This window comes from Cherax quadricarinatus, chromosome 35 (genome assembly GCF_038502225.1).
Source record: "Cherax quadricarinatus isolate ZL_2023a chromosome 35, ASM3850222v1, whole genome shotgun sequence".
NCBI classification, from domain to species: Eukaryota; Metazoa; Arthropoda; class Malacostraca; order Decapoda; family Parastacidae; genus Cherax; species Cherax quadricarinatus.
Genome location: NC_091326.1, coordinates 16,037,595 through 16,057,418, shown reverse-complemented (window position 1 = coordinate 16,057,418; position 19,824 = coordinate 16,037,595). Strand labels below are relative to the sequence as shown.

The window sequence follows — 19,824 nt, the reverse complement described above, 5'->3', positions numbered from 1 at the left end:
CATTCCAGACATAAATTGTCCAGCCTGAATCCACTGCTGCGAGTCTTAGTTAGATGGTTTTAACATGCTATTTATATATCCCCTTTTTATTCCTGTTTTCCATTAGTACACTTCAATTATATCTCCCCTAATTTTAAGTCTTTCCAAAAAGTACAAATTCAGAGCATTCAGTCTATCTTCATAAGAAAGGTTTCTGATACATGTAATCAATTTTATCCTTCATAGTATATTTTCGAGCGCATTTATGCCCAGCTTGTAAAATGGAAACCAGAACTGAGCAACAATCTAAATATGGTGTAACCAAAGATATATAAAGCTGAAATATAGCCTTAGAACTTCTATTATTTATAATTTTAAATATGAAACCAAGAATTCTATTAGTTTTATTGCGAACACTTGTCTGAATTGCATCTACCACTTCTCCAACCACAACATCAACCTATCCGGGTCATCTTGAACCTTCCAGTGTTAACATCAGAAATTATTTGATGGACTATTTTAGTGTTATAGGCGAACTTATGTCACTAAGTATTTCCTCATCAAGTTCACTTCTGTAGATTGTGAACAAGGGTCCCAACAGTGTGGCACACCACTTGTAACATGTCTCCATTCCGATTTCTCCCCATTAATACAAACTCTCTGTTGCCTATCAGTCAGCCATGCCTCGTTCCTAGAGGTAATATCACCTATTCCACATGGGGCTTCTTTATTAATTTGTCTCTTGTGTGGAATTTTGTCAAAGACCTTACTGATGATCAAATACATACGCAATATATTCTCTATCTTGATCTACTGCCTCTAACACCTCAGTGAAAAAGGTCAATAAATTAACAAGGCAAGAACACATCTTTATAAAACCATGCCGAGATTCGTTGATCAAATTATATCATTTAAGGTGGCTTAGAATCGCATCAGGAATTAATCCATCAACTTTCCCACAATTGACGTTAGGATGATTTGTCTATAATTTGAAGCTAAAATCCTATCTTCCGTCTTGCAAATGCCCATAACATTTGCCATTTTCAACATATTCAGGAGGCTACCCATTTGCAGTGATCTATCGGAGGGACTAGCTAATGTTTTGCTAAAGTCCTTACATTCCTTTGGAACTCTTTAAAACAGCTCATCAGGCCCTAGTGACTGAGGACCATGTCAAAGTGGCTTTGATGGTGCATAATTTATTTTCGTCTTTCCAGTATAATTACTTATTTCTCGTATTTCGTTTGTATTCTCTTGTGTCAAAATAGAGTGGGAATAAGCCTTGAAAATGATACATATTTGCCACTAAAAGAAATGTGCAATCTGATATTTTTTGTTTAGAGTAATGCAAACCACGAAACCCGTGACAAGGTTCCTAATAGCATGAGTTACCTGTTATCTTACATGTTTATGAGACAGAAGGAAGAGATTAACGACCTTACCAGTGTGTAAAACGTTCAACAGCCTACCACTTGTATATATGTTGGTAGAATCACCGACAATATGTAAAGTAAAAGGACACAAGTGCAAGTAATGTGACATTTTATTGTGGCAACGTTTCGCTCTCCAGGAACTTTGTCAAGCCGTTACAAACAGTACATGGACACAGAGGGTATATACAGGCTCAGAGTGAGGTACAATAAAATATCACATTAGTTGCACTTGTGTCCTTTTAGCCTACCGCTGCATACCTATGTAGCAGGCTGGTCATGAGACAAAAGCTTGTTAAAAGTATTTTTTTTATACTTTCGCAGAATTTCTGATTTTCTGTCTTATGAACAGGAAAAACTACTGCAAATCATACCTCTCCTCATGATGCTTTAAGGGACTACAGCGATACTCCCATCCTTAAATCAAACCTGATATCTCTCTCTCCAGACAAATTAAGGACTCCCATGGCTATAATAATAATAGTCAATATTCAAATATTTTCGGCCAATGCAAGTCGTTAGTAGCGTATCGTAACTAGCCACTACCCTACGTTTATTCTCTTGCATTAGTGTCATACACACTGGTCACTGCAAAGAAACCACTGCAGAGAAATATTAAACACAAGAGAGAAAGAGAGAGATCTGCCTATGTCCGCCTCAGTTCTGTTGCAAAGTTGTTCTGACTAAACCGAAATATGAAGCATTATTAATATGCCGAAGCTCTAAATCAACTGGGGTCATGCAAAGCCTCGGATCGAGTCTGATTAACTCATGACTTGTAAAGTAAAAGGACAGAAATGCAACTAACGTGACATTTCATTGTGGCAACGTTTCGCTCTCCAGGGGCTTTTTCAAGTCGGCTTGACAAAGCTCCTGGAGAACGAAACGTTGCCACAGTAAAATGTCACATTAGTTGCATTTGTGTTCTTTTACTTTACATATTGTCGGTAATTCTACCAACATTAATACAATCAGACTTGATCCGGGGGAAGGCAGCTCCATTTCGTTGGATTTGGACCCTTTCACCAGCATCAAGGTACACTCCTTGAATGAGCAAAATATATGATCTCTCTGACGTGTGTTTCATATTTCTATCCTAGTGGTACCCCTTCTTGCATGTGCACACTATAAAGCATTACCCTCGTATAAAGCATTACCCTCGGAACACAACCATTTCTTCAGCATGCTGAGGTCTGCCCACTAACTGAAATACAGCAGCGAGGGACTAACATATAATACAAAGTTCTTTGCTTGTGGTTTAGGAGGTATGTACGGCCCATAAACCCTCCCAGTGATGGCTTACACAGCCAACACACACACATTATACCTCGCCACTCCCCACCTTCCCAAACCTTCTTGGCTGCTTTATTATTTTACAAATAGTATATGATAAAGGGGATACGTTAACAAAAGTTTTACTAACTAAATTTAACTTTGTGATATTTATTACAAGTAAAAATTACTTAATATATTATCTATAAAAAAAATAGTCACAGTACCGAGGTTGGAACAATACACAAATAACCCGCACTTAGGAGACTGAAACTTCTAACGACATTTCGGTCTGACTTGGACCATTAATAAGTCCAAGTCGGACCGAAACGTCTTAATGAGTTTGTTTCCTCAGTGCGGGTTGTGTATATTACCTATATCTGCATCTACTCAGTAAAAAAAAATAGCAGGTAAACTGAGCATCAACAGCAAATCAATATCTATTTTGAGATTACTCAGTTATTACTTTACTTAAAGAATATTTTTAAAAGTCTTGCGTTTTAGTGACGATGCGCCTCATCTTCCAACTTAAAAAACGTACGTCGGGATAACAACTTTCTAAGTTCGCACACATGTCCCGCGCTACTAGAGGTTAGCCGTCCGGTTATAGCACTTCGGTATTGTTTAATTATAAGTATACACAAGTTAATATACATTAACCTAACTTAAGACAGAATAACGCATATCTAAGTTTTGACGTTATATAAATCGGGCAGAAGACCACGACCTGTAATGCGTGGAAAGACGACCGTCTTCTTTGTAGGGCAAGTTGACGACGCTATATATCTATCATAATTCTCAACATGATAATTCACTTATACTGAGCAATGAACTCAAACTTTAGTGACTAGGATCTTATTTCAACTAAACATGTTAAATCTGTTGACAACGCAGAACCATAAAAAAAGTCACCAAAGAAATTATTACATTCAGGAGAACGTAGATACTGTATAACCCCGAGGTACTGTATAATGCCGTTGGGGTTATACAGTAACTCTCTAAAGGAGAGAGGAATCAGGTCTGCCCCGACCGTTGTTTACATGTAGATCCATGTTCACTACCTCTGCAAAATGTGACCGGGATTTTCACTCAGATTTTTGCATATTATCGCATGCATAAAGAGTATTGAATGCAGTATTGCACGTTAAATTTTTATCCTCTAACAAGATAAAATATTAATACACAAGCAGGGTGTGATGGCCATGTGGGCCATCTGATGGCCTGACTGAAGAGCCAATCAAAAGAAAAGCCTAGTCCTAGTCCGGGATGCAGGAGCACGAAGATTCTCGAAACAAGTCACAGGTACATCACAGATTACTATTCTAAAATATTTTCTTTTCCACAAACTACTGAAAACTTTCAATATCGTAGATACAGCGAGATGCGTATAAATCTTGGCGTTTATATACCAGTGAATATAAACTGCAAGGTGACGTTAATCCTTATTTTAGCGAATAAAAATGTTTCAGAAAATGTATTTTTCTTTTATATAAACTTATATATAATGGATATATATATATATATATATATATATATATATATATATATATATATATATATATATATATATATATATATATATATATATATATATATATATATATATATATATGAGACACAGTTACTTTTTGCTGATGATACTGTGCTTATGGGAGATTCTAAAGAAAGGCTGCAAAGATTAGTGGACGAGTGTGGGAGTGTGTGTAAAGGTAGAAAGTTGAAAGTGAACATAGATAAGAGTAAGGTGATGAGGGCATCAAATGATTTAGATAAAGAAAAATTGGATATCACATTGGAAAGAGGGAGTATGGAAGAAGTGAATGTTTTCAGATATTTGGGAGTTGACGTGTCAGCGGATGGGTTTATGAAGGATGAGGTTAACCATAGATCTGATGAAGGATAAAAGGTGAGTGGTGCGTTGAGGTATATGTGGAGACAAAAAACGTTATCTATGGAGGCAAAGAAGGGAATGTATGAAAGTATAGTAGTACCAACACTCTTATATGGGTGTGAAGCTTAGGTTGTAAATGTTGCAGCGAGAAGGCGGTTCGAGGTAGTGGAGATGTTCTGTCAAAGGGCAATGTGTGCTGTAAATATTATGTAGAAAATTCGGAGTGTGGAAATTAGGAGAAGGTGTGGAGTTAATAAAAGTATTAGTCAGAGGGCTGAGGAAAGTTTGGTCATTTAGAGAGAATAGATCAAAGTAGAATGACATGGAGAGCATATAAATCTGTAGGGGAAGGAAGGCGGGGTGGGGGTCACCCTCGAAAAGATTGGAGAGAGGGGGTAAAGGAGGTTTTGTGGGCGAGGGGCTTGGACTTCCAGCAAGCATGCGTGAGCGTGTTAGACAGGAGTGAATGGAGACGAATGGTTTTGGGGGCCTGACGAGCTGTTGGAGTGTCAGCAGGGTAATATTTAGTGAAGGGATTCAGAGAAACCGGTTGTTTTTATATAGCCGGACTTGAGCACTGGAAATGGGAAGTACAATGCCTGCACTTTGAAGGAGGGGTTTGGGATATTGGCCGTTTGGAGGGATATGTTATATATCTTTATATATGCTTCTAAACTGTTGTATCTGAGCGCCTCTGCAAAAAACAGTGATTATGTATGAGGTGAAAGTGTTGAATGATGAAAGTATTTTCTTTTTGGGGATTTTCCTTCTTTTTGGGTCACCTCGCCTCGGTGGGAGACGGCCGACTTGTATATATATATATATATATATATATATATATATATATATATATATATATATATCAACTATACAAGCGCCAGGACCTCATTCCAGCTAGTAGCCCTTAAAAGGAAGGGAAGATGGGTGAGGCTTGATGCTGGTGAACAGTTCTTGATCCATGAAAATACAGCTACGCTACATTTCTTCGGATTAAACCTAATTACCTCCCTCTCCGTGCGTGCTGCATAAGTCTACGGTTTTACAGCTTCCCCATGAATATAATAATCATTCATCTTGTCACTATGAACAGCGCCTCCAACTCCAAAACAGTGATTAATGTAAACTCTCAGTGTACAGACACATAGCAGATATGTTAGGTTTAAAGCCTCTAGACTACAATTTTCAAGAAGACTGCATTTCGCTGGTATACCAACGATCAAGAAAACTTCGATCACTAAAATAGTGATTCAGGTTAATTCTCAGTGCACATATACTCTTCTCAGTGTATATACATTGCTGCTCTCAGTGTATGAATGTATATACAGATAAATACATCCCTTCAGAATACAGTATATATAACTGTCTGAGAGTAGGTTATTTTATTGGATTTAAAGTGTTCGTCACCAGTCAATGATACTTTAATCTGTAAAATAGGATTTAAACTCGCAGTGTACATACACAGAGAAAAGGACTTCTCGAAGTACATGCATTGAGATGTACATCTTTTGATGTACATATATCCACTTTCCTTCACACCTCTCGGTGTATGCACACAAAAATACACACCTCTCTGTGTATATAAGCAGATACACACCTCTTGGTGTATATATTCAAATATACACACTTCTTGGTGTATATACTCAAGATATACACACTTCTTGGTGTATATACTCAGATATACACACTTCTTGGTGTATATACTCAGATATACACACTTCTTGGTGTATATACTCAGATATACACACTTCTTGGTGTATATACACACAGATACATACTTCTTGGTGTATATACACACAGATACATACTTCTTGGTGTATATACTCAGATATACACACTTCTTGGTGTATATACTCTGATATACACACTTCTTGGTGTATATACTCAGATATACACACTTCTTGGTGTATATACTCAGATATACACACTTCTTGGTGTATATACTCAGATATACACACTTCTTGGTGTATATACTCAGATATACACACTTCTTGGTGTATATACTCAGATATACACACTTCTTGGTGTATATACTCAGATATACACACTTCTTGGTGTATATACTCAGATATACACACTTCTTGGTGTACATACTCAGATATACACACTTCTTGGTGTTTATACTCTGCTGTCTTGGGGTAAAACTTACCCTTGATACCATGACCAGCTGATAACTCCACTACCGGTTCTTGCTGAAATAAAAAAAAATATATATATATTACTATTAATAAGATACTTCTTAATTAAATATCTGCGGAACAGCAACTGAACGATTAGTTTTTTATACAGAAATTCAGGGACATTTAAATAATACACATACAAGCAGTATATACACAGGTGGATGCCATCATTAAGTACACTCATTTCAGCTGTCTTTTAGAAGGTAAATAAGTCGGCACACAACCCAAAGGACCCGGGTTCGATTCCCGAGCAAGACGAGACTTCGCATGGGCAAGGAACCATACCTTTGTTTATCTAGCAGCAAATACACAGCGTGATGTTACGACTATTGTGGGTCGCATCATGGAAAAATAATAAAAATAAGGAATTGTAGTTCTAGCAATAAACGGGTATCTTGGTGTTACGACTATTGTGGGTCGCATCTTGGGGAAAATAAAAGAATATTAAGGAAATGAAGCACCTCGAACACCGCTCTGCTCCTATAACTATAAATTGGTAATCAATAAAGATGGGTCATTTTTTCCAATAGAAGGCAAACATCAACCATCAGTGACCGGAAGAATCACCAGCAGTGAATAGAAGGAACACCTGCACTTAACATAACTCCTCTGAAAGTGATGAGAAGATACAGCTACAGTGACCAGAAAGATACAACAGTGGCCAGTAGATACACCAATATCATGTGGGGGGTTCGATTACATGGATTGGGTAAAGGAAAGTCACATAGACAATAATGGAGTATAATTATAACGGAATATATGGGAAGCACCAGGCCCGACCTGCCTCTCTGCTCTCTATCTTAAGACTGACTCACCAATGAAGCCTAGGGGTGAGCGGCGTTCAAAAACATGCTGTAGTCAGCAGCAACATGAATAAGAGTCAGTGATTCACGCAGACGGTTGGTAATGAGTCATACTACTGGTAACTGGTTACTGGTAACTGGTACTACTGGGAACTGATACTACTGAGACCAACAGTGGTCAAAAGATACACCGACAGTGACAGAAAGGTACACCAACAATGACAGAAAGATACACCAACATTGACAAAAACATACACCAACAGCGACAAAAAGATACACCAACAGTGACAAAAAGATACACCAACAATGACCAGATATACACCAACAGTGGCCTGAAGATACGCCAACAATGAACAGAGGGCACACCAACAGTAAACAGAAGATACAACAACAATGACCAGAAGATACACCAACAGTGAACAGAAGATGCACCAACAGTGGAGAGAAGGAACACTAGACAGAAGCCCCAACCCCAACATAACTGAACTGGGCAGAATGAACAGCAACATCAAAACATCCCCACCAACAGTTCTGGGGGTGGAGAACTGCGGCTCACAGACACCATCACACCCAGGGGAGTCAGCCATACTTAATCTCCTCCTAAAGCTGTCTTTTCTCCCTCACCCATTTCTCCTTATTTCCTCTAATTCGCTATCATTTTTATTCATTTCATTCATTATTTCCCTGTCTTCTCTTTTACTCAACTAAAATCCCAGAGCAAAATAAGCTCTAAAAACAAAAATGTTCTTAACCCATGGAATTTCATATTGAAAAAATAAAAATATTCAGAGAATTCCAGCCCATTCACCAGAGATCCAAGCCAGTTGCCTCCGGTGATCCGCCATCCTCATTTGTTTTCAAAAGGATGCAGAAGTTATCGTAGCGCGAAGTAGGACGCTGTGAGATGAGAGACTGGTGATGAATGAGTATCGTGTTTGTAGTAATGTGGGGCTGTCGTATCACAGCAGCAGTGTTTGTGCTACCAGAGGATGAAGTAGCTGACATAATTAAAAAAAAAATGTGGAAAAAAATAAGATTTGTTACCATACCACATCCCATACTCGAGTTGTGCTTGCTCACTCGATCAGAATCCATCTGTCTCTCTTTCTCTCCCCTTCTAGTTTCTCACTTAATTTAATTTACGAACCACATTCCAAGTTCCTTCACTGTACATTCTCGAGATGTTCATAAAAACCACTACTTTCCTTAAGCAATGTAAAATATCGTTAATTTTAAAAGCGCCACTCGATCATTACAAGACAACACAAGTACTGTATATATTTAATATGGCTTCATAGTACTGTGCATCTACCAAATACTGTATGACGTGTTTTTATAATATCTTACAGATACTGATGTAAAATGCCCTGCCATAATATTTTAAAAATATTTAGTTGCATAAACTGTCATCACTTGTAAAGAAGTTTTTTTTTTTTAATTTCTACGTTTCTTTAAGACATTCATATCTATTGTGTTTGACCGTTTATGAGACATTAACCAAAAATAATGAACACGACAGAACATTATGTATCCACATGATACACACAAGTGTTTATCACAAACCGTATCTGATATAGCATCAAATGGCAAAAATGTGTGAAGTAAAGACACAAGTTTCAGAATAAACTTTAATTGGGACAACATTTCTGCACAGAGTGACACGTCCCAATAAAAACTTCAGCAACTTGCATCTTTTTTTTTCTGTAGGTCTCGGTGAGCCATTGGAGCCTGGCGAGAATGACTCAAGAGAATTTGCTGTAGCCAAAAACTTTGTACATGCATGCAACTCCATCCTTAATTATCTATCTCAACATCTGGTATCAGTGAATATGTAGAGCTAGCAAAAATATACACAAGTGCTCAAACTATTAAGTTAACGCAAATTACACATTCTCAATATATACTGCGGAAACAAAAAGTAAAAATAAACAGGGCGAAATATATACTACTACTACTAATAATAATAATAGAAAAGTAGCAATCAGACAAGAACATTATTATTATTATTACATTCATTTGCTAAACCCGTAAGGGTCATATAATAGCACATGGGGAATGAGAAGCAATGAGGCTCGATCCAAATAAGAAAAGGGTTAACTCCAATTCCTCGTATAAGAGACCTTCATGGCATTAAGGCACCTAACGCCTTTATACGGACAAACATATACAGGTATTCCTTCTTTAAATAAAGGAAACTATAACCTGGATCTACACTTCAAATATTTATGACTAATACTGCACGCTACCCCTTTTTATATCAATCCATAGTTTAAACAAGTGTCTTCTGCCTTTATTACACACACACAGACACACACACAGACACACACACACACACACACACACACACACACACACACACACACACACACACACACACACACACACACACACACACACACACACACACACGCGCGCGCGCGCGCGCGCGCGCGCGCGTTCCCACGTATCATTCAAATGGAGGCTTTAAAAATATTCATATGCGTATATGAGAAGTGGTGATGGAAGAAAATAATCAAACATTTCCAGGAAGAAATCTCTAGATTTTTTCCCTGGAATACGATTATTATTTTCTCCGAGGATGAGCGGTGTATGTATGTATGTATGTATGTATGTATGTATGTATGTATGTATGTATGTATATATGTATGTATGTATGTACATACATACACAAATACATTTATTTTTGTTCCTTCAAAGGAGCCTTGACTCAAAAATGAAATGGATATAATCATATCCATAATTTTTAAAGGGGTGGACCAGTAAGCCAGCGAAAGATCTCGGTCAGATGACTAAAAGCCCCAGCTGTGGGTCCTCATATGACTAAGACCCGCCTCAAGAAACACTTGACCCTGTTTCCTAACAAACCATATACCTACCTTGATCCAAGGAATTAGTTTCCTTCCCCATCATTAAATCAAACCTTCCATTCTTCAGGCACTCTATGACACATACGTTTCTAGCGCTTCTCCAAGAATATAATAACAACACAGCTTTAAAGCTTCCTGCCTAACTTTCTGGCAGCTTCTGATTTTCCAGTGAACGTTAGTTACAAACTTAGCAAGGATGCCTGTAATAATAATAATACGGAGTCGAGAACCTGCATACTTAACACAGACAAATTGTAATTAATCTTATAAACGATGCAATTTATTCAGCTAAAGCGCATATAGCCTACCCCGCTGCTTCCCATAAAACACATTTGCTACAAAGTCTGTGTAAGATGGCAGGTATTCCCGACACGTAGATACTTGGTGCAGCTCAAACCTCTGGGCAAAGTTCTATCATGTTATCACTTGATAAAGCTCTACCCAGAGCGTAACACAGACCATAACAATAGTTTGCTCTGCACCGGAGTAAAAGCCCCTTTATGAAATTAAATCAAACTTGGATCACGACATATAGCCTATTCATTCCAAATTTACATAACACTCGCCTTAAAAATCAAGTGAAATACCAAATATATCACGAATTTTTTTTTTTTTTGCCCCGTCCTTAACAATGACCATGTCTAAGTTTCATCTTCAATTTGTGAGTTAATTTTGAATTCTTCCAGTTATGGCATTATGATTTTTTATTCGGTTTCTTTATATCTCAAAATTCCCGTTAAATTGTGTTAAGTGGGGCGCAGTATTGTATTAACAACACACATGACATGAAATATAACGTACTGAAATGACTTAAATGTATCTAATGCTATATATCGACAACCATCTTAACAGTAACGAAAGTCTACACACATAATGCAAATAAAGCATACTCAGAAACCGCTAACAAAGCCAACTCACAAAGTCTACTAAGAAAACGTAAAGTGTACTTCAAAATGCAAACAAAGGCTATTTACAAAATATAAAGCCTTCTAGCAAAACAAAAACAAAGCCTAATCAACAAATACAAACATACTAATAAAATTCCATTTAAACATACTTACAAAATACAAACAGCCTACTCATAAAATGTAAAAGAAAAAGTTTGCCTTGCACAGATAACTTTAAAAAACGCACAATTCACGGAGCAGACAACTTAGACTTTCACAAATATCTCGCAACATACACCCAACTCACAAAAACGTACACTTACGCAGTACACGCCACGCCTACTCAGAATTTGTATGCGGCTCACAGACGCAGACAAAAACTGGAATGTCCTCATAAGTTTCCCGTAGTACCGTGCTGTCCAGAAGTAAACGTTTACATTATTGAACAAGCGCTAGTACCTCTCTTTCTTTTATGCTGATTAATCTTCGTCTTCGTCTTCTTTTTCTTCTTCCTCTTTACATGCCTTTCCGTTCTTCCTCAACATTACTTCCTTATGCATATCATATTTATTGTTACTCTTTTACTCGTTTCTGAGCCCTTCTCGCGTTCTTTAATTATATTTCCCTTGATTTTGCCTTCACTTCATCCCTTCCCTCCAACATTTTCTGCTGATACTGTTTTCATTAATATCGTAATTCATTTTTCCATTTTTTTTCCTGCTGCTGCTGATGATACTCCTACTACTGCTGATGCTGCTCCTCCTCCTCTTCCTGCTACTGCTGTTGCTGATGATGATACTCCTACTACTGCTGCTGTTGCTGCTCCTCCTCCTTTCTTTATCTTCTCTTCCTTTCCTTCCTTCCTCTGCTTCGTGCTCCCTGTCTTGCCTCGTGCAGTACAGAGGGTCACTGGCCTGGGAAGCGGCCAGATCAATAGATGGCTTTCTTGTATCATGTTTGACCCTGCAACAAACTTGACGTCCCATGCGGCATTCTTCACCTTGCAGCATCCGTGATCTTGCAACACTTGTCACCTTGAAATACTGCTGGCCTCGCTTCATATATGCTTCTGTACGACCTTAACAATGAAAACCAGCGACCTTGTGGCAACAATGACCCCACAACAATTTTGATATTTCAGAACCATGGCTCCTGCAATAATCTTACTCGTGTACAGTTATCTTTTCAGTATCAGTCTTCTTGTCTTTGAGGAGTCAGTTACTTTGCAGAAGTACTGACCTTGCTCAAGTCTTAACCATCGACAGAAGTTCATCTTGGCCCATCTCTTGACCTGGAAAGCTGGCTTTCCAGGAAAATTTCCTCATTTTACAATAAACTTTATCATATCTTTCCCTTCAGAGAGACTAGACTCCAATTACAGGACGGCGCATCGAGCCTCCAGCATTCCTTGCACTGACCCACACAAGTTCACCGCTTTATGAAATACAAGATGGCTTTGTTTTCAATTATTCGGACTTCCGATACAACTTCCGTATTATTGGTGAATAAGAGACTGGACTACCATATTATTTCTACACCTCATCCTGAAGCAAGTTTGAGTTTACCCTACGTTCAGGATTATTATAATCAAAAGAAGCGCTAAACCGCAAGGGTTATACAGCGCCTACGTTCAGGAACAACGTTCTCCGTTCTAAAAAAATAATTTTTAACTTTAAATTTTCTGGATCTTGCTGCAGTTACTTTTAGCCTTTGGTTTATAAAAAACATGCGAGCAAATATTGGGACATATTAGAAAACGTTTCGGCAGTGTGACCTTGATCAAGGTCTCAGGACCGAAGCGTTTTCTAATATGTCCTAGTGCTTGCTCACGTGTCTTTTTTAAACCAATTTGTCGGTATCAATTCCCAAGGTTTATATCACTTTTACCCTTTAAACTAAAACTGGGCAATTTTCAGCTTGGTTACTCACCCACTAATAACTTACCTGTGGGGAGGAGCTGCGCTCATTTTTTTCTGAATTTCTTCATAATCACCAGTTTCTCCATCGTCTTCATCTTTTAAATAACCATCATCCTATTTTGTTTCTTTATTCTTTTTCTACTCTTCCTTTATGTTTATATTCCACCTTTCTTAATTTTTTCCTTTTTCCTTTCTTTAACTGACTTCTTTACCTTTCCTCAACCATCTCTGCATATACGAGTTCATCTCCCCCCCCCCTCCTCTTCTATAATCTTCCCTTCGTCCATATCTCTGGACACTCCTCGTAGTCCCCTCCCTCCTCATTCTCCCCATCTCTTCATCCTGCAACACTTTCCTGAAATTCGTACCCCATTCTTCCTTTTTTTTTCTTGTTTTTGTTCTTCTATCTCCTCCCCCTTCTCCATTTATTTCTTACTTCTCTTCCCCTACTTTTCTCAACAAACTAGCACCAAAATTAGACAAGAATTTCTCAATACTCCCTCTGGAAGGGAGAATAAAGAGCGATTTTCAAAATTTCCGATGCTTCGAGGCAGAAAATGTTTTGCTTCTGGGGATATAAAGCTGAAGTTATAGCCAGGATAAGTTTCAAGTCGATGTTAGTAGTTGTGGTTGAAGACTGATGATTGCGGTAAATTGGTAGACGAAGTAGGTTTGTGGCCGTGGGTGAGGTAGGATGGTGGTTGTTGTTGAGGTAGGATTGTGGCTGTGGTTGAGGTAGGTTGGTGGTTGTGGCTGAGGTAGGTTGGTAGCTGTGGTTACATGTTACAATCAAGTCTCTCCTGGTCCTACTTTCTAAGGTTCTCAGGTTCAGTTAATCTTAACGTCTCCTCACAGAACATTAGCCTCAGCTTTGGGACTTGTCTTGCTGTGAACCTCCGGACCTCCTTGAGTTTCTGAACAAATTAGACCAAATGTGGGCGCTGTGTCCCATGTGATAAGCTGGACGTATGTCGTGTATAGCCCTAAAGACACTAATAACATTCGTTATCCTCACGTTTACACTGCGATGTTATTAGTGTTAGGTGCACCTCTGTACTGACAGCTCAGTACAATGTTCACGTTCAGATCTTTCTCTTTTAACGTAACTTGTAGTGTCTTACACAACAGGCTGCTGTTTAGCTTCACGTTATCGGTAAACATTGATATGTAAGAAATTCAGGAGATTAACTGATCTGTATGTTTCGACCCCATTCTGAGATCCTCTTCAGCAGATGAAGAGGATCCCTGAAGGGGGGTCGAAATATACAGATCAATTAATCTCTTGAGTTTCTGTCTCCACGTGTGTTGTTACTGAGTATGGACAAGTGTTCATTACACTTTAGTTATTCAGTGATACACAAGATTCAGTCCCCTCTGCCAGGTCATTTGCGTAAATCAAGGTTAGGTAAGGTTTGTCAGGAAACAAGATACGTGTTTCCTGACGCGGGTTTTAGTCATATGACCCTGGAGCTTTAAGTCATCTGACCAAGGCCTTCCGCTGGCTTACCGGTCCATCCCTTTAAAAATGAATGATTATTGTTATAATAAATTTTGATCTTTGCCACGTCATTTGCGTAAATCAAGAATAGCACATTCTCTAGTACTGATCCATGGGAGATCCCACTCGTTACTCTTTCCGATCTTTGATACTTCCTGCCTCAACATAAGGAAGGTACGTAGATGAATGGTTCAGAGAACCGACATGTTAATAAATTAGACACATGTGCAACTCTTGGGTATCTTTATTGAGGAAACGTTTCGCCACACAGTGGCTTCATCAGTCCATACAAAGGAGAATCTTGAAGAACAGGAGGAGAATGAGGTAATCAGTCCCTCAACCTTGAGTCGATGTGGTCAGTCCATCAATCTTGAATAGAATACGGCATACGTGCGGAGAAGGAGCTTATAAACCGTTGGCAGGAGAGGTGCAGCAGTCATAGGTGGTGTCACATTTGTTCAATGTGGAAGTAGTTCGTGCCCAAGAATTAGGCAAGCGAAGAATTCCCAAGTATTAAGATCCCAAGAAGTTGCAGTGTCTGACAGGTTTGTAGATGAATGGTTCAGAGAACCGACATGTTGAGAAATTAGACACATGTGCAACTCTTGGGTATCTTTATTGAGGAAACGTTTCGCCACACAGTAGCTTCATCAGTCCATACAAAGGAGAATCTTGAAGAACAGGAGGAGAATGAGGTAATCAGTCCCTCAACCTTGAGTCGATGACTGACCACATCGACTCAAGGTTGAGGGACTGATTACCTCATTCTCCTCCTGTTCTTCAAGATTCTCCTTTGTATGGACTGATGAAGCCACTGTGTGGCGAAACATTTCTTCAATAAAGATACCCAAGAGTTGCACATGTGTCTAATTTATCATAAGGAAGGTACCTTAGAAATGTTGTCTGGTTGAGAGAGGATGGATGTTTGTGGGTGAGAAAGATTGGTGATGTGCCTGAGGAAGTCTCGTGGGCAGATAATAAAACTGTCAGACATGCAGATAGAAAGTTAAGCAAGCAGGCAGACAAGAAGGCAGGCAAACAGATATGAAGACAGACAAAAAAGACAGGGAAGCAGGCACAAAGACAAACAAGCAGGCAGGCAAAACATGCAGAGAGAAAGGCAGACAAATAAGCAAGCAAGCAGGTAGGAAGGGAGGCAGACAGACAGGCAAGCAGGCAGATAGACATACAGACATTCAGTAAGCTGAGGCAGGCTGGCAGTGTGGCAGGCGGCAGCTTCGTGTAAAGTCTCTCCCTCAGGACCAGCTGAAGTCTTAACGCAAGACTACACAAATATTTACACCGTAATAAAACTCACCGCTCCATTTCTTCTTTTGCAAAAGCCATCTTTTGAAAACTTCTGCACTATTTCTTATTTTACTACACAAAACCTCCAGAGGCACCACTTTATTTTATAAATTTTTATTTTAAGATATCGAGAAAATTTTGTGTTCCACCTCAAGATTATTATTATTTTTTATTATTATTATTATTAACACACTGGCCGATTCCCACCAAGGCAGGGTAGCACAAAAAAGAAAAACTTTCACCATCATTCACTCCATCACTGTTTTGCCAGAAGGGTGCTTTACACTACAGTTTTTAAACTATATTATGAGTAGGAAAAAGGTAAATTCATAGGGATCATATAGGAGGAGAAGGAGAAGAATTCATACCCGACAAAAGAAATACAAAAGGGTCAAAAAGCCATTCAGGAAATTCAGAAACCTCCTAAATACTTTTTCACATATACAAAATCCAAGTGAAAAACCTTTTCTAGTATTGGTCCTCTAAAGGGACATTCATACACGGATGACAACAAAGAAATGAATGAGATCCTGAGTGCTATGACTCTGCGTTCAGCAATACAATCGACAACATGAGAACTGAAGACCGAGATAATTCATTACTAACTCTAAAAATCCTTCAGATGTCGAGAAAGAAATAGACAGCATGTCCATGAACGTAGCACATGGGTCTGATTCCTGGAATTCGGTACTTGTAAAGAAAAAATCCAAAGGACAATAAGCACGAACATTCAATTTTTGGGGGAGGAGGTTAGACTCAAGTGAGATTCCAGAGGTCTTATAAAGAACACACGTAGCTCCTTCACGAATCAGGAAGCAGAATAACGACAAAAAAAAAAATGCAGATCAGTAGTATCAACACCACACATACATAAAAAAAAATGAAAGGGTGCCGAGATGCCAACTTGCTTGTCACAGTTATTATTACATTATTATGGCAAAATCACCGAGACTAGAAAAAAACCCGCAGATGTGGGCTACACTGATTCCGCAAAGGCATCTGACAAATGTGGCCATGAGGTGATACTCCATAAAATGTGGTCAATAGGTATAACAGAAAAAGTAGGGAAATGAATATTAGGATTTTTAACAAAACAAAGTGCAGTTTCAACAAAGTATAGATCAGTACCTCAATGTATGGTCGTAGCACCTTTCCTGTTTCTCATTTTTACATCATACACACATACAAACATTAATAACTAGTTCCCGTCATCTTTCGAGGACGATGCCAGAGGATGAAAGATACCTTAAAAACAAACAGATACCTGACGAACATGTGTCTTACCAAAATAACATGTTCAATGATAACAAAATTTCAGTTGCTTACACAGTTAAAATAAATAAAACGAGCACAGAATAATGAACGCAGGATGACCATCTGAGAAAATTAGAAACAAGTAAAAGACTTTGGAATTATATTAGATGATATGTCAGAGAAAATAATAAAGCAAAGGCAGAAAAAAATAAAAATGACAAAGTAGATAATAAGAACTTTCAAAACAAGAGAAATAACGCCGATGACGATACTACTGAAATTGTGCGCTCACGCCTAGAATATCGCGCTGTGCTCACATCTCCGTTCAAGGTGGGAGAGACGTCAGAATTAAAAAAAAAAAAAAGCAATGAGATCGTTTACCGTCTGCAGAGGGTCAATAAAACACTGAAACTACTGGAGAACCTCTGAAGCAAAGGAAGACATACTCGATAATAAAAACCTTGAAAATACTGGAGGGCCTGGTCATAAATACATACACTACAATAACTTACTGGAGTGAGCAATACAGAAGTGTAAAATAAATCTGGTGATAAGCAAGGGTACCACAGGCACAATAAGAGAACAATGTATCAACATCAGTAGCTATTCAATCTGATACCAGTTCTTATGAGATATATTGCAGAATTTAACCCCCCCCCCCAAAAAAAAAAGAAACTGCATTATGAAATCCCCCAACTGGCTGCTAACAGCAACAGCCTGGTTGAACAGGCACTCAACAAAGAAGCCTGGCCAAAGGACCCGACTGGTAGGGTAGAACATGCCTCAAATAGATCACAAGTATACACAGTTATGACACACACACACACACACACACACACACACACACACACACACACACACACACACACACACACACACACACACACACGCACGCGCACACACACACACCCGCACACACACACGCACACATGAAGTCATGGAGAAGATTGTCAGGAGAAGAGTGGTGGAACACCTAGAAAGGAATGATCTCATCAACAGCAGCCAATATGGTTTCAGGGCGGGAAATCCTGTGTCACAAACCTACTGGAGTTCCATGACAAGGTGACAGCAGTAAGACAAGAGAGAAAGGGGTGGGTGGATTGCATTTTCTTGGACTGCAAGAAGTCGTTTGACACAGTACCACACAAGAGAGTAGTGCAAAAACTGGAGGACCAAGCAGGAATAACAGGGAAGGCACTACAATGGATCAGGGAATACTTGTCAGGAAGACAGCAGCGAGTCATGGTACGTGGCGAGGTGTCAGAGTGGGCACCTGTGACCAGCGGGGTCCCACAGGGGTCAGTCCTAGGACCAGTGCTGTTTCTGGTATTTGTGAACGACATGACGGAAGGAATAAACTCCGAAGTGTCCCTGTTTGCAGATGACGTGAAGTTGATGAAAAGAATTCATTCGATCGAAGACCAGGCAGAACTACAAAGGGATCTGGACAGGCTGCAGACCTGGTCCAGCAATTGGCTCCTGGAGTTCAATCCCACCAAGTGCAAAGTCATGAAATTGGGGAAGGGCAAAGAAGACCGCAGACGGAGTACAGTCTAGGGAGCCAGAGACTACAAACCTCACTCAAGGAAAAAAATCTTGGGGTGAGTATAACACCAGGCACATCTCCTGAAGCGCACATCAACCAAATAACTGCTGCAGCATATGGGCGCCTAGCAAACCTCAGAACAGCATACCGACATCTTAATAACGAATCGTTCAGGACCCTGTACACCGTGTACGTTAGGCCCATATTGGAGTATGCGACACCAGTTTGGAACCCACACCTAGCCAAGCATGTAAAGAAAATAGAGAAAGTGCAAAGGTTTGTAACAAGACTAGTCCCAGAGCTAAGAGGTATGTCCTACGAGGAGAGGTTAAGGGAAATCAACCTGACGACACTGGAGGACAGGAGAGATAGTGGGGACATGATAACGACTTACAAAATACTGAGAGGAACTGACAAGGTGGACAAAGACAGGATGTTCCAGAGACTGGACACAGCAACACGGGGACACAGTTGGAAGCTGAAGACACAGATGAATCACAGGGATGTTAGGAAGCATTTCTTCAGCCACAGAGTAGTCAGGAAGTGGAATAGTTTGGGAAGCGATGCAGTGGAGGCAGGATCCATACATAGCTTTAAGCAGAGGTACGATAAAGCTCATGGTTCAGGGAGAGTGACCCAGTAGCGACCAGTGAAGAGGCGGGGCCAGGAGCTTGGACTCGACCCCTGCAACCTCAACAAGGTGAGTACACACACACACACACACACACACACACACACACACACACACACACACATACACACACATACACACACACACATACACACACATACACACACACACACACAGTGAAGAGGCGGGGCCAGGAGCTGAGTCTCGACCCCTGCAACCACAATTAGGTGAGTATAGTTAGGTGAGTACACACACACACACACACACACGCATATACTACAGGCCTAGTGTCTAATCGACATGTGCCTACCTGGAGTTTACCTGGAGAGAGTTCCGGGGGTCAACGCCCCCGCGGCCCGGTC

The 19,824-nt window shown here is 39.5% G+C and overlaps 1 protein-coding gene across 1 annotated transcript in view; it reads right to left on the bottom strand.

Annotated features, from left to right (window-relative positions):
• The window catches only part of LOC128695033 (uncharacterized), a 475,326-nt gene that overhangs the window by 351,127 nt on the left and 104,375 nt on the right, over positions 1 to 19,824 (bottom strand). The window contains exon 2 of the mRNA XM_053785424.2: positions 6,719 to 6,761. The gene's annotated coding sequence lies outside the window, so the exon portion shown is untranslated. The remainder of the gene's footprint in view (positions 1 to 6,718; positions 6,762 to 19,824) is intronic.